Source organism: Thamnophis sirtalis, unplaced genomic scaffold, assembly GCF_051295495.1.
Source record: "Thamnophis sirtalis isolate CommonGarterSnake01/CBP01778 unplaced genomic scaffold, rThaSir2_p1.2 scaffold_1, whole genome shotgun sequence".
Classification (NCBI taxonomy): domain Eukaryota; kingdom Metazoa; phylum Chordata; class Lepidosauria; order Squamata; family Natricidae; genus Thamnophis; species Thamnophis sirtalis.
The window spans coordinates 162,435,603-162,450,215 of NW_028261381.1; the positions used below are offsets into that span (position 1 = coordinate 162,435,603).

At 44.6% G+C, this 14,613-nt stretch overlaps 1 long non-coding RNA gene across 1 annotated transcript; it reads left to right on the top strand.

Moving 5' to 3' along the window:
- Nucleotides 1-273: 273 nt before the first annotated feature.
- LOC148049809 (uncharacterized) lies at nt 274-13,528 on the top strand. The gene is made up of 3 exons (XR_015695138.1): nt 274-459; nt 12,411-12,538; nt 13,212-13,528. It is a non-coding gene; the product is annotated as an uncharacterized LOC148049809 (long non-coding RNA).
- The last annotated feature ends 1,085 nt before the right edge of the window (nt 13,529-14,613 follow it).

The window sequence follows — 14,613 nt, forward strand, 5'->3', positions numbered from 1 at the left end:
TCTCTGTGGGGCAGAGAAGAAAATGGCTTCTGCTGGATTTCAGCCTATGGATAAATGATGAGAATCATCCTGCTTTATCTGGCGTATAAGGCATTGGCTCCCAGTTCTGCTCTGAGTAAATAGATGGGGCCAGAGGGGTTAATAGAGTTGCCTAATGTCAGGCTGTTTTCTTTTCCTAGAACTCCAGGTCTTGTAGAAAAACACTCGTCTCCAAACAAACTTTAGAACTGTCCCCAGAGGAAGACGTGAATCACTCGCACTCGCATCTTAAAAATGCCATTTGTCCCAGTGTCCTGGAGTCCAAAGAAATTCATGGATCAACTTGGAATGAAGAACTCATCTTCCCCGCATTGGAGAAAATCTTCCAGTTTTGTTGGGGAGATGTGGAATGTTTCCTGAGCATGGGACAAAAGATTGTGGTTTATAACGTTTTGCATGGTTGAGACATCACGGCTCAAGGTAACCATTAATGGCCATTTTCAAAACAACAGAATTTAGATCACCAGATTAAATTGGCAGAAAATTCAAAGCAGAAAACAAAAGTATACTTTCCCTTACAGTGCATCATTCATTAATGGAATCCACTTCTACACGATATGTTGAGGACTACCAGCTCAGATAACCTGATAGAGTGTTGGATTAATGGGGAACTCTGCTTTTGATCTTTCCAAGAAGGATTGGCCTGAATGGAAGGAAACATGCTAAAACAAGTAGCAGGTGCCCCAAATTCTCATAAATTGTGACAAGAACTACTCATATTCCTTCCCTATAACTACTATAACAACATGCATGTAGCAGTGGTGGGTTTCAAAAATTTTTAGAACCTCTTCTGTAGGTGCGGCCTGCTTTGTGGGAGTGGCTTGCCAGCCATGTGACCAGGTGGGAGTGGCTTGCCAGCCATGTGATTGGATGGGCGTGGCCAACTTGTAAAATGTGGTGAAACTCACTTAACAACGCTCTTGCTTAGCAACCAAAATGTTGGCTCAGAAACTCTGGCATTTGAAGCACACAAGTTGTAAAGCTGTCAAGTTACAAGACCCTTGCACCCCTAACCCTTTAGAAAAAAAACTTGTGTTCAAACTTGACAGCTTTAAGACTTGTGGACTTCAACTCCCAGAATTCCTCCTCTCGCTCTTCATCTTGATGATGTCCGGACGGGCGGGTGGAGGGAGCTGGAACTGGTTGTAAACGGCACTGTAGATTTGTGGAACCTCTTCTAGAGAAGAGGTTAGAACTGGCAGGAACCCACCCCTGGCGTGTAGTGAAGATAGTACTTCTGAGGTTTAAAATGTAGGTAAATTGGTATAGGGAAAGCAAATACCCCTCCATCCTTTATATACCTATAACCCCAATTCTGTACAGTATCTCCTACCACCATGATGGCCAACCTATGGCACATGTGCCAGAGGTGGCATGCAGAGCCATCTCTGTGGGCATGCACTCCGTTGCCAGTTGCTGTTCTGGTTTCCGGTGCATGCATGTGGGCTGGCCAGTTGATCTTCCCACATGCTGGAGCCCTGGAAACTCGAAGACCAGCTACTGGAACACGCATGCGCACCGGCCAGCTGGTCTTCAGCTGGTCCAGGACTCCAGCATTCATGAAGATCAGCTGGCCAATGCACAAGTGCATGTTAGACACCAAAAGACCACCTGGCCGGTGCGCATGCATGTACCAGCCAGCTGGTCTTCGAGTTTCCAGGGCTACATCACACACGTTGCAGTGTGGGCACTTGGTGCCGAGAAGGTTCGCCATCACTGTCCTAGCATCTTCGTCCTTTGTCCCAATTTTGTTGAAGACTAAGAAATGGCACTTTGGCAAGTAGGAAGAAATGGTAAAAGTTTTTCTTCTCTCTAGCAACACAAACTTTTGTCAAATTGTCCCAGATCTAAACTGCATTCAGGTTTAAAAATAACTCCAAAGGTTTCCTAGAGCCTGCTTCATATTAAATCAAGAAATTTGCTGAGTTTCAGTCCAGCGTTATCATCTGAGGGAGGCAGGACTGCCAGGTTGTCAGCTGATGGTTGTTGGAAAGCAGAATATTGATATCACGGGGGTAGGCATCCTTTTAGTAGTTGGAAGCTTTACTAAATTGGATGAAAGCTGGAGAGAGCCAATGCAAAATGGGCATATTTTCATTGTTTTATTTGAAAAAAAATGTTTTTGCCATTTAAATCAATGGATTTAAACTGTGTGTTTAACAAGTTTCTCACCTTAAAGGGTATTAAGAATGTTCACCATCTTGAGTTATTTATATAAAAGTGGAATAAAAACCTAATACATTAATAAAATAGCTTGACCCAGTGTGACTGACACTTAGTGGTACGGTTTAAAGGGGAACTAGGGCTGTAAAGCGAAACTCCAGAACAGGTGGTTAACTTGTTGCTGATTCTATCTAGGGGATTGGGTTGCTAGTTAATTCTTTTTCTTCAAAATTGGCATTGGTCTTACTCAGCTCATCATAATCCTTCCAACACATTATTTTGATGTGCTTGGTAGAACTGGTTTTTGCATTCTTCAGGACTAGATACTTCATTTTTAAATGAAAGCTTGAATTTCCTGCCTTTAAATATGCATCCAATTAAACACAGATCTAGAAATATGTTCAAACATAACCAGCCTTTATTTTAAAAGCAATTGAGTCAAATGGTTTCTGGCAACTTTTTTTTTTTTTGGTGTGGAATTCCACAAACTGGGAGGACCGTTTTTTCAAACTGCCTTAATTTGCCTAGTAGACAAGGACAGAAATGATCTGTGTAGGCCCATTTGACGCTAACTCCTCTCTTCTGGACCATCTGCTCCCCTTTAGTCCAGGAGATGCCTGGCTGAGACAAAGAAAAGGCAGAAGCACGCAGAGACATGACATTTGGTAGATGGGGGGGGGGGCGAGGAGGCTTAAACCAGGTGCCCCATATGGAACTGATTAGAAGATATCCTGGACTGATTGCTTTTGTCCAGAGACAAAGAGCAGCAGTCTCTAGCACCATGGACAGTCTTGCTGAGAAAAAAAATTGATAGGATTACTTACCTTGGAAGAAATCAGGGTGGGCATCCAGAGAATATATATGTTTCTGTTTTGGATGTCTTTTTGAATATTTCTTAATTCAAACCAACCAAAATCTAGAGAGATAACCTAAAAAATACAGCATGCTGAATATTATATTCTGCCGTGTTCCTTCATCCTGTAGCTCAGTTTCACTGAGAATGTTTCTGGAGGATCTGTTTAGATGCGAAATTATGTTGTGCAATTAGGTGGCATTTGGAGAACCTCTGGTTTCAGGAAATTCATCCTCCCCCCTCTACCCACCCACCCAACCCCAGGAGATTTTGTATTTCCCCCAAACTCAGACCACATGTTCTTTTCAGTGGGGAAAATTTATCTCTTCCTCCTCCTACACAGGAACAGTGGCAGTGAGGTCTGTGTGCTAGCACATGTGTTTGGGTGAGCAACAGCATAAATGCCCTGCGATCACCACATGCTTGGCAGGCACAAGTTCCCATGCTCGAACCTTTGTTAAAAACATCTCATGTGGAAGATGGGAAGTTTTGCCTCCCTCAACGGCTGAGCAATCTCTGCCCATCAGAACAAACAGTTCTGGACAAGATAAAGTCGTGGTTGGATTTGCAATGAAATAGTTTCATGTGCACGCACACAGCAACATACTGTTGCAGGAATCTTACTGGCTAATGCTAGATGTAGGCTTTTTTTAAAAAAAAGAATCAGTTTTCTTTAGATGTTGTGCTAAAGGTATGGGAAGAGTGTAAGGGGGCACCTACATCACAGGTGGCTTTCAGTTACCTTCCCTACTGATTCGCAAATGTGTGCGCGTGCATTCACACGTGCGTCTGGCATTCAGCACATGCACTTTGCTCAAAAAACATCCGTAAATAGGACAAAATAGAGCAATTTCTGCTACCAGTTCAGGTGAACTGGTCCAAAGCGGCAGAATGCCACCTCTGATCTACATGTAAAATTGTGGTTAGGAGTGGACATTTGTGCCTTGTTTTCTGTTGGCTTAGCACGTTACAGTGATACCTTGGTACTCAACTGCTTTGAAACTCATTAAATTTGGTGTAAAATTTATCCTAGTACTCATCGTTTGTTTGGTACTCAATGCACAAAAGCTAGAACTTGTCGGTGTTGGCTACCTTGTGACTCACTATTATTGCTTATGGAAAAAATGTGTATGGTACACATCTTTTGGGGTACTCATTTTGCCAATTAACCAATTAACAATGAATACTAAAGCATCACTATATATGAATCAATGCATTCTAACTAGTGAATACAGCCTGCAGTGTTTGTCGGTTCCACCACAAAAGCGCGTAGGACAAAATCGCGCTCGACAAAAGCGCGCTGTGACGTCATCACAGCGCGACGAAAAAGATCGAAAAAATGTAAAAATAAAGCTAAAACCTTCCCCTAACCCCCCCAAACCTAACCCTAAACCTAACCCTAACCCTAACTCTTAACCTAACCCTAAACCTAACCCTAAACCTAACCGTTAAAGTAACGAAAAACGTAACGCTAACCCTTATCCTAACCCTAACGCTAACGCTAACGCTCTAAAGCTAACCCTAACCCTTACCCTTACCCTTACCCTAACCCTAACCCTAACCCTTACCTTTATGTGAATCGGCTTGCTTTAATTTAATTTTTATTAATTTTTATTTGAATTTTTCGATCTTTTTCGTCGCGCTGTGATGACGTCAAAGGCGCGATTTTGTCGATCGCGCTTTTGTCGTCCGCGCTTTTGACGGGTCACGGTGTTTGTCAGCCTTGGCTAATTTATGATATGTAGACTTCAATTCCCAGAATTCCAAGGCTGGCTGAGGAATTCTGGGAGTTGAAGTCCGCATCTCTTTAAGTTGCTCAGATAAGAAACATTGGTTTGGTATCTTCTAAGAAACAAAGCCCTTGTGGATTAATTAATACACCACGGTTAAACAAAAGTCTTGAGTTACTATGCTGTTTCAATCGACTGCTGAAAGGAGGGAGGGCATAGAGTTGTTTGTGGAAGCCACAGTGCTTCTCACTGCCCTTCCTTGGCTCCTGAATAATCCCCCCCTCCATCCATCAGCTTAGGTTGCCAAGTCACAGGCCTGTTAAAGGGCAAGACCAATCATGTCACCTTTTATTGCCATTCACTTTTAGCCTTCTGTGAATGGACTGATCCCAAGTTCCAGACTTTCTTCTCACTGTGCGATCGTCTGCTTTTTAACGGGCAACAGTCCAAGTTAGGGTAGGTCCCTTTAGCCATTGGCGCTTCGTATTTTGTCTGTTCCGCAGCTATGAAAGCCGCCAGTGCCCAGCCAAAGACAACCACCTTCCTAAAATTGTAACTTTAGCAGCTTAAAAACAATGATTCGTGCAATGGAAAGAATTAAATGGAAAGCAAGGCCAGCTGTGGCAGTAGCAGGTTTTTCACTGCCTTGAGTGGACATTGCTAGCTTGGAATGGGCTCTTGGCCTGCTGGGTGGAGGGCACTGCTCTCCCTCCCCCACATTGAGGTCAGGTTCCAGCAGGGGCCTCTTTGCAAAAGGATCCTGCCCCTGATTCAGTTTAACTCTTTGCCAATTGAAACACCCTGCTTTGGTACAGGAAAAAATTAAGCACAGCACACCTTTTGGTCAGGGGAAAAAAGCAGGTGTCTGCACAGTATGTTTACCCATGTTCTGGTCAGCACGAAACAAAAAAGACATTGAAACACTGGAAAATGTGCAAAGAAGAGCAACAAAGTTGATAAAAGGGTCTGGAGGCTAAAATTGTTATGTTGAATAGTTGAGGGACCTAGGTTTGTCTAGTCCAAGGGTCAGCAATCTTAAACACTCAAAAGAGCCATTTGGACCCATTTTCCACAGAAAACACCGGGAGCCACAAAACCCTTCCCATGGCTGACTTATTTCCTGAATGGCCACAAAACTAGCATATGTAGTTAAATTAAACTTTTCTTTTTCTTGGATTTATCCATGGTTGACCTACCGGGGTCGAAAAGCTCAATAAATTGCATGCCAGTGGGTGTCGCACATTGGCGGTTGTGATGCATATTTTGAGCGACAAGAGAGCCACAGCAGAGGGATCAAAGAGCCACATGTGGCTTCAGAGCGGCGGGTTGCTCTGGTCTAGTCTATGAAAGAGAAGGATAAAGGAGGGGACTTGTTAGTTCTTTCAGTACTTGAGGGACCCTCAAAAGAAGAGGGAATTGTCTTATTCTCTAGGACAGTGGTCTCCAACCTTGGCAACTTTAAAACCTGTGAACTTCAACTCCCAGAGTTCCCCAGCCAGCAAAGCAGCCAGCCAGGAACTCTGGGAGTTGAAGTCCACAACTCTTAAAGTTGCCAAGGTTGGAGACCACTGCTCTAGGACACCCAGGGGTAGAATAAAAAGTAATGGGTAGAAGCTTGTCAGGTATATACAACCTAAAAGCAAGGAGAAATTTTCTCCCAGAGCAAGTAATCAATGGAATAGCTTGCCTCATCCTGGTTTACTCACCCGCTGTGGGTTTGTACAACAGACTACTATAAATGGTTTGCACGTAGTGAGTGCAATGTAATTGGCTTGTTGGCAGCTCATTGCCTGTGTTCACAGGACACCCTGAATCTCACCCTGAATCATAAATGAACCTCATGGGCTGACTTTGCGTGACAGATTAACTAGTTTGTGGCTTAAAACAGTGTGCTACAAATTAACTACCCCACATTTTAGCCCAATCTTTCTCAAACTTGTTAGCAAAAGAGTCGATTTGGTCAGGTGGTTAAGGCACCAGGCTAATAACCAGAAGGCTGTGAGTTCTAAAGCTGCCTTAGGCATGGCAGCTAACTGTGATTTTGGCCCAGTCACTCTAACTCAGCCCTACACAGGGGAAAAGAGGAGGGAGTATTTTTTGCCACCTTGATATATCTATAAAAAAATAAAGGAGGGATAAAAATATTTTTAAAAACTTAAGGCAGGTGGACTTTTAACTCCCAGAATTTCCCGGCCAATTCTAGGATTTAAGTCCACATATCTAAAAGTTGCTAAGTTTGAGAAACACTGTTTCGCAATGAGAGCAAAATCAACCCTTTGTTTATGGTTGAACCAGGAGAAAACATTATATAAACTTAATCTCGGGTAAGGTGAGAAGAGGTGTGAGCTTAAATGGACTCCAGAGGATGGTAGAGGACAGGAGGGCCTGGAGGAACGTTGTCCATGGGGTCGCGATGGGTGGGACACAACTTCGCAACTAACAACAACCTCAGCTATTTCAGGGCAGCAAAGTAAACTTCGGGGAAAATAGGGAGAAACCAAAGAGACCACAAGGAGGTCAGGAGTTAGCAACCTCAGGGCAAATTGTTCAATTATTATTAGACTAGCATTGTATTATTTCACACTATTAGTAGTGTCGGAAGAAATGTCCTTCTGGGTTCGGCTCCAAGTGGGGAAAAAGACACTGGAGACATGAGAGGCTGCTTGGAAAGATGGTTTATTGGTGGGCAGGACCACATGGCTTGAGTCCTGAACAGAAAAGATGATCACATGCTTCAATGTTGGTGGAGAGAAGAGAAGGGAAGGGAGGAAGAGAAGCTGAGACCCTGGTTTTATGCCTTCTCTGGCCTTTGATCTTGATTTTGTATTCTGATTGGTTGCCAGACTCCCATGGACCCATGCAGGGGCAACTCTCTAGGCTGCGTTTTGAATCCAGGTTTGGTTGAGTTCTCAGATGCCATGTGGCGAGTTGGGTAAAGGGCCAATATTATCATGCCTTAACCCCATCACTCTGGAGCTGAAGGGGAGAACTCTTTATTATGTAAAGTGAACTAGCTCAGGCTTTAATGGCTCATTGACCAAGGCAGGAAGCTGCAGGCAGCTATTCTGTCTTTTAAAACATGTTTCTTCCTTTTCACATCCAGAGAAATATTCTGCCTTTTCAATATTTCCTAGGATATTTCATTTTTCTGGGAGAGGGCTGGGTGATGATAACTTCCTACAGTAGTTAACGCCAAAAAAAAAAAAAGGTATCCAAAGACGACAACATGCAAGGAATCAAAGCCTGCTACAACTCCGGACAAAACCTAAAAACTATCAGCTAAATTTCTCCGTGGATCTTAAAAGATACTCTCGGGAGCGGAAGAAGTGAGCCCTGTATCATCTAGAATAGAATAATAAGAGCTGGAAGGGACCTTGGAGGTCTTCTAGTCCAACCCCCTGCCTAGGCAAGAAACACTACACCCCTTCAGACCAATGGCTAAAATCTCCCCCTCCCCGCCTTAACAGCTGTGTCCGAGGCTTTAAAAAGCTGAGCCCCGGGCAAAGCAAGGCGGCTCTCTCGCTTCGTACGGAAGGGTCGGGGTGGGGGTGCCCGCGTAAAAAAACGGGCGGCGGCCACCAAGAAACGCCTTTGGCATCGCTGTTGATGCCCACGCTGGGTCGGAAGCCAGTGGAAACCTTTGTTTTACGCAAACCCAGCGGCTGCCAAAAGAGCCCAAAGAGCAGAAGGACGTCGCCAAAACCGAAGGGCTCGGGAGACGCACGAATTACTACGGGAAGCCGCCCAGGAAGAGGTTAACGCAGCTTGGGGCGTCAGAGGCCGGAAAGGGGGAGGGGAGAAGCAGGGGGGGGAGGGTGGTGGCGAATGGGGGGGGGTGGAAGAGCGTCACTAGTGACGTCAGAACCCGGCACTGAACAGTTGGGGGGGAGGTGCGCGCGCCGCCCAACAGATGTTTGGCTGGTGCGCTTAAAAGAGGAAGGCGGGGGGGGGGGCTTGTACCTTTCTTTGGAAGATGCTGATGATGTATTTCCATGTATCTCCATTATCTTTCCCTTGCTCACCCCTCCAATTCCCATAATAATAACAACAACCCGATAAGGGAATGGGACAATAGAATAGAGTGGAATTAGCATAGAATCGAGTAGGAATTCTTTATTGGCCAAGTGTAATTGGACACACCAGAAATTTGTCTTTGGTGCCTATGCTCTCAATAGCATTAGTTATTTAATTCATTCCTGCAGGGAGGGGTGGGTTTTGCAGCCCCAAGATGTGAGTGACAGGCAGGCAGCTTGCCGCAGTGCTTCCCCCCTCCCCCCCAACATATTTCTCAATTTTTCAAAGGGCCCCCGTGAGACCACGGTTGTTTTGGCTGCAAAGCGGATGAAAAAAAACGCAGCTGCAAGCCTCCTCTCCGGAAGTTGCCCTTTTCGGATTTGGAAAAGGGGCCCTGCATTTTTTCCTCTTGTTTGACTGAAGGGCGGTGGCAGAGGCTTTTCTGCAAGTCGGCCAGCTCTGTTGACGCGTCTGCACGACAGCTCTGAACCAGGAAACCAAGCCAACCGCGTTTTTGGTCTTCCGTGTTTTGCAGGCTCAACCCACGCAGCTGTTCTATAATTCAGGGAGTAGTGCGGACCTAGAAAAAGGTCTCCTTGTTTCAGTGGTGGCCACCGTGCTGTGGGCTGTCCGCCCTTTGGAGCATCAGCCCCCACCCCCCCTCAGAAGGACTGTCTGTGGAGATTCTCTGTCACCAGTGGTGCTTGTCCCAAAGGTGCTTTTTCAAGAGGCAACTGGACTTTCTGGTTTTTCTTTGAAGATGTTTCGATTCTCATCCAAGAAGCTTCTTCAGCTCTGACTGGATGGTGAGGAAAGGAAGGATTCATACCCCTTGGAGACAGCTAGTGATCTGTATTCTTTTAGACTAGAGAGTTGTTGAGGAGGTGGTATATGCAGTGTAATGCAGTGAGTCATGTGTAGATCTGCACGTTGGGGAAACAAAACAACCACTTGATAAACGCACAGGAGAACAAACCCATCAGGACACGATTCGGCAGTCCATCTGCACTTAAAAGACACAGGCCCCTCGAAGACAGCAAAAACCACATTTTGAACAGAGGGACTGCTGGTTTGAAAGAGATCATCTAAGTCAAAATTTAACAGCCCTCTCTCAACAGGGATGCGTTGGCTCAGTGGCTAAGATGCTGAGCTTGTCGATCAGAAAGGTTGGCAGTTTGGCGGTTCGAATTCCTAGTGCCACGTAACAGAGTGAGCTGCTGTTACTTGTCCCAGCTTCTGCCAACCTTACATTCGAAAGCATGTAAAAAATGCAAGTAGAAAAATAGGAACCACCTTTGGTGGGAAGCTAACAGCATTCCGTTGCTCCTTTGGCGTTTAGTCATGCCGGCCACACGACCACAGAGACGTCTTTGAACAGCGCTGGCTCTTTGGCTTTGAAACGGAGATGAGCACCGCCCTCTAGAGTTGGGAAGGACTAGCACATATGTGCTTTACCATTACTTTTTACTTTCAACAGAGGGGGAGGGATATCACATCTTCTATCTCCAGTCTATAACACAGTCCTTTCAACAGTTCCAAAAAGGCTCCACGCCCATTTGCACTACTCAGGTGACCCCGAGGACACGGATAAACCTCCAGGTGGCCTCAACGACTCCCTAAAAGAATGCAAATGACCCACTATCCGCAAGGAATATAATCCCTTCCATTCCCGCTGTTTGGTTGAAAAGCAAATCATCTTTAAAGAAAAACCAGAAAGTCCAGTTGCCTCTTGGAAAAAAAAAACACTTTTGAGACTTGAGGAAGGAGCTTTGCCATCTGGCCTGGGGTTCCAGCTGTATGGTATGGAGTCTGCAAAATGGCTACAGGTAGTTCTTGACTTACAACAGTTCATTTAGTGACTGTTCAAAGTTACAATGGTACTGAAAAAATGAATTATGACCATTTTTCACACAACCATTGCAACATCCCCATGATTTAAGTATGAGCCAACAGTGTGCAGCAGCTGCCAAAAAAGCCAACACAGTTCTAGGCTACATAAACAGAGGGATAGAATGAAGATCACGTGAAGTGTTAATACCACTTTATAATGCCTTGGTAAGGCCACACTTGGAATACTGCATTCAGTTTTGGTCGCCACGATGTAGAAAAGATGTGGAGATTCTAGAAAGAGTGCAGAGAAGAGCAACAAAGATGATTAGGGGACTGGAGACTAAAACATATGAAGAACGGTTGCAGGAACTGGGTATGTCTAATTTAATGAAAAGAAGGACTAGGGGGAGACATGATAGCAGTGTTCCAACATCTCAGGGGTTGCCACAAAGAAGAGGGAGTCAAACTATTCTCCAGGGCGGCATATAAATGTAATAAACCCAAATCCAAATCCAGGGCACCTGAAGGTAGAACAAGAAGCAATGGGTGGAAACTAATCAAGGAGAGAAGCAACTTAGAATTGAGGGGAAATTTCCTGACAGTTAGAACAATTAATCGGGGGAAGAACTTGCCTCCAGAAGTTGTGAATGCTCCAACACTGGAAGTCTTTAAGAAGATGTTGGATAACCATTTGAAACTGTATAGGGTCTCCTGCCTAGGCAGGGGGTTGGACTAGAAGACATCCAAGGTCCCTTCCAACTCTGCAATTGTATTGTATTATTGTATTATGGGATCAAAATTCAGGCGCTTGGCAACTGACTCATGATGGTTGCAGAGGCCTGGGATCATATGATTACCTTTGGTGACCTGATAAGCAAAGTCTATGGGGAAGCCGGATTCACTTAATAAACCTGTTACTGGCTTAAGAACTGCAATGATTCACTTAACAACAGGCAAAGGTTGTAAAATGGGGCGAAATTCACTTAACAGCAACAAGAACTTTTGGGCTCAATTGTCGTTATAAGTCAACCTGTGTACTATTAGTGAGATTGACCATACAGTCCTGCAGTTTATGTTGTTTATTGGTTTTTGTTTTTTTATCATTTTTGATTAATCTCTAATGTTTTCTTGTGCCTGTAAGCCACCATCATATATATGAGATAGATGTCCATATAAATTAAAAGGGGACGTGTTTGGTGTAACTTGTTCTTTCAGATATTGAAGGTACTTTTAGCAGTGTATCAGTGTTACTCATTAGGAGAACTTTAAGTATCTAGAGGAAAACTTCAAAGACCAAAGTGAAACAGGATTCCTTTGAAAAGGCAGTTAGATAACTTTCTAAATCCTATAAAAGAGGGGCTGTTCTAAAGGAGGGAGTGAGAGGTCCGGGGGTTCCCTGAGGGAGATCTTCCCTTCTTGCACCTCTGTGGGAAAAAGGTTGGATCACTAAATTTCTTAAAAACTAGAACTGAAGCAGATTAACAAGAACAGCTCTGTTCCGATGCTAGATGTGAACAGAAAGGCCTCAAGGCATGTTGCTGTTTGCAGTTCAGAGGTAAAGGTAAAGGTTCCCCTCGCGCATATGCGCTAGTCATTCCCAACTCTAGGGAGTGGTGCTCATCTCAGTTTCTAAGCCGAAGAGCCAGCGCTTTCCAAAGACGTCTCTGTGGTCATGTGGCCGGCATGACTAAAGGCCGAAGGTGCACGGAACACTATTACCTTCCCACCAAAGGTGGTTTCTATTTTTCTACTTGCATTTTTACATGCTTTCAAACTGCTAGGTTGGCAGAAGCTGGGACAAGTAACAGGAGCTCACTCCGTTACACGGCAGTAGGGATTCGAACCGACAAACTGCCGGCCTTCTGATTGACATCTTAGCCACTGAGCCACCGCGTCCCCTAGTTCAGAGGTAGGTAACCTGAAATCCCCAAACTACACAAACTTAAAAACAAAGAGGTCTGGCATAATGCAGACCAGGGTTTATGACAAACATGGTCCAGAATTAAACTTATCCATGCTTTAAAGTATTAAACCATTTTGCATGACATACTGTACATGAATCATAAACTAAGCACATGGGCTGATTCATGCAACATGCAAATGAATGTTACATTGGCCATGTAGCTCAGAGTGTCTTCTGGAGATCTGGCCTACCTAAATGTTAAATGTGCAGTCACACACACACATACACACAGTTGTTGCTTTTTCTCCAGAAGAGGCCATATGGATGCTGCTGAGCTATTGCTTTGAATCCCTGCTAGCCGGCAGGCGTGTTGCTGTGGGAAAAGGGTGGATGTGAGATCATATCTCAGCAGGCTGGCCAACCGGCGGGTGGGAGGCCTCAGCAGCTGGCTTTAATCCGAGGCAGCACACACCCAGAGTTAAAGCATGGAAAATCTATGGCGCCTGCTTGCTTTCCAAGGGAGATGGAAAACAGGCAGATGCCTGAGAAACAAGGCACCAGCTAACACAACTTTGTTTCACAGTTCCCTGGGGGAATCACATCAGTTGTGAATTCAGCAAGACTTGCATTGGGGAGTTGTTGAAAGAGTATTTCCTCTAACTTGACATCTTATTTCTAGGAGAAGTTCTAAGGAATGGTGGCATTCTTATATTTTGAGTCCCCAAATCAGTGCTGTGAAAGGCAGGAGCGTTAATAGACTCGGGGAAGGCAATGACAGTTTGTGCAGCTGTATTTTTATCAGAAATACTACCAGTCTCAGAATTGCTACAAGAGGAATAAGGATCCCGAATCCAGAATGACTGGCTGGATTTATGCATTGAGCAAAGCCATAAAGTGATTTTGGTTGACTTTTAATTAATTACTTTGATGTATATGGCCACCCATCTCAAATGCATCACTCTGACCAACTAACATTAAAATACGGAGTATATAAAATGTTGTTAGTTGCGAAGTTGTGTCTGACCCATCGCGACCCCATGAACAACGTTCCTCCAGGCCTTCCTGTCCTCTACCATCCTCTGGAGTCCATTTAAGCTCACGCCGACTCCTTCCGTGACTTCATCCAGCCACCTTATTCTCTGTCATCCATTGTTTTGCCCTCAATCTTTCCCAGCATTAGGTACCTTCTCTAGTGAGTCCTTCCTTCTCATTAGGTGGCCCAAGTATTTGAGTTTCCTCTTCAGGATCTGGCCTTCTAAAGAGCAGTCAGGGTTGATCTCCTCTAGGACTGACCGGTTTGATCGCCTTGCAGTCCAAGGGACTCGCAGGAGTCTTCCAGCCCCAGAGTTCAAAGGCCTCCATTCTCTGGCCCTCAGCCTTTCCTATGGTCCAACTTTCACAGCCATCCATTGCAACTGGGAAAACTATAGCTTTGACTTTACGTGCTTTTGTTGGCAGGGTGATGTCCCTGCTTTTTAGTATGCTGTCTAGATTTGCCATAGCTTTCCTCCCCAGGAGCAAGCATCTTTTAATTTCTATATAAAGTACATGTAGTCTTTGACTAACAGCCATTTGTTCAGCAACTGTTTAAAGTTACAACTGCACTAAAAGAAATGACTTACGATCAGCCCTCACATTATGGTCATTGCAATATCCCCACATAATCATCATTTGGACATTTGGAAGCTGGCATGTGTTTATGACAGTTGTAGCATCCCAGACAGCTTCCAATAAGCAAAGTCAATGGAGAAAGCTGGATTCACTTAACCTTGTGACTCACTTAACAGCTGGAGTTATTCGCTTCACAACCATGGCCAAAATAGGTCAACATTCTTACCATGACTTAACAACCACCTTGCTTGGCAATGAAAAGTTTGGTCCCAATTGTGGTCATCGGTCAAGCACTACCTCTAATCCTTAAAATGCTGTGGCTAAACCCTTCTACAGTATAAGATCACTGAAGTTTTGAGAAGAACCTTGGAGTTTGTCATCTATAAATTCCATCGTCTCCCCAGTCTTTCCATAATGTAGTTTTGGACCTGTTGCCAAACTACAATTCTCAGCGGCATCAATGAATGTAA